The 1,443-nt window shown below is 30.8% G+C and overlaps 1 pseudogene; it reads left to right on the top strand.

Moving 5' to 3' along the window:
* Positions 1 to 660, top strand: part of LOC119592803 — a 6,575-nt pseudogene extending 5,915 nt beyond the window's left edge.
* Positions 661 to 1,443: the final 783 nt, after the last annotated feature.

Genomic DNA, 1,443 nt, shown 5'->3' with positions numbered 1-1,443 from the left:
TTCAATCCACTCACCCCAGGATTAATAGCACGGAAAATATATATGTAACCCACTATCGACATTTTTGTGTGGCCTACAATTTGTTTTAGGAAATGAGGCTAAAATGTCAGGACCAGATAAGCCAACAATTGTTTAGCACACGCAGCTTAGAGTAGGCTTGATCACACTTGGCATAGTCCTTGTCACCCGGCCTTTGCCCAATTTGCCATGACAGGATTTAAATGTCATAAGGGCATGAGTAGGTTTAAGATTGAGAATGCAGAGAAAATGCTGAATGTTGACTATTTTTGTATTGATATTAACTTGATATACTTTTGTCATTATATTTGTATATATGTATGTCTGAGGCTTAGTATTTCTTTGCCTATGAAGCAAAAATAGCTTGATTGTAAAAAAAAGTAATTGTAATACTTTTGTTTCTATTTTATTTTTTGTTTGTGAACAAAGGAAGAACAAAAAAAAAATAAAGATGATTTTTATCACTTTTTGACAACCATAAATGTAAGAAAATGTCCTCTTCTCTGATGCAGTTGCGGGTTCTGATATAAATATGGTTTTAGATACAAAAGAATGTACACAAAGGATACACTCATACAAGAATGTGAATCTTTGGAAAATATACTGTTATTCCGATATATTTTATTGCTCAACCTGTTATAGGGGAAGTTGATTTAGAAATAATTCTTTGAAAAATTATGTACATACTATTATTTTCAATATCTTCAATTGAGTTAATTCTTCTGTATTGCTTGTGCAGAACAGTCAGTGAATTAAGATAACAGATTGTATTGGGAATTGATGTTGTTTGAAGTTTTATGTGGTTAAATAACAAATTTTGAATATCAAAAGTCAGGTAGGTGTAAATGCATCATTTCCCTTATATTTATTTGCATAGATCCATATGGAAGGATATATTTGTATTTATGAGAGCTACTTGCAGGCTTTTTATGTATTTATGAGATGAATGATGAATACTGTTTTATAGATTAAATTGCTGTCCACTTATAATTTGGTGACATAGATTTCAGAATTTTTGTTTTTTGAATTTGTTTAGAAAACATGTATTTTTTAATAAGCATGCCAATCTATTAAACTTTTACTTTATTAGAATGAGTAGCACCGAGCTTACCGTGTTGCATGATAATTGAGAATAATTTTTTTGTTTCCCCTTTTTCAATGTTCAAATATTCTTCACATTGAAATAAGTGAAGGCTGCTGATATTGAAGGATATTTACAAAGATTCAGGTAAGGTGTTTCATAATGACACATGTTCCTTTCTGGTGTTGTAACGTTTTTTTGTTTTTTTTGCTTTTGTTCCCCAAGGTATTTTGTCGGTAATTGAATTTGCTTGTGTGTCGTTTTCTGTTGTTATTGTGTATAAACTTCACAGTTTGTGCATTCTTGTGAGGGGTGTGTGTGTGTGTATATATATATTGTTAATA

The sequence above is a fragment of the Penaeus monodon genome, chromosome 31, assembly GCF_015228065.2.
Source record: "Penaeus monodon isolate SGIC_2016 chromosome 31, NSTDA_Pmon_1, whole genome shotgun sequence".
Classification (NCBI taxonomy): Eukaryota; Metazoa; Arthropoda; class Malacostraca; order Decapoda; family Penaeidae; genus Penaeus; species Penaeus monodon.
The sequence above is the reverse complement of the archived record's forward strand: the minus strand, read 5'-3'. Positions and strand labels throughout refer to the sequence as shown.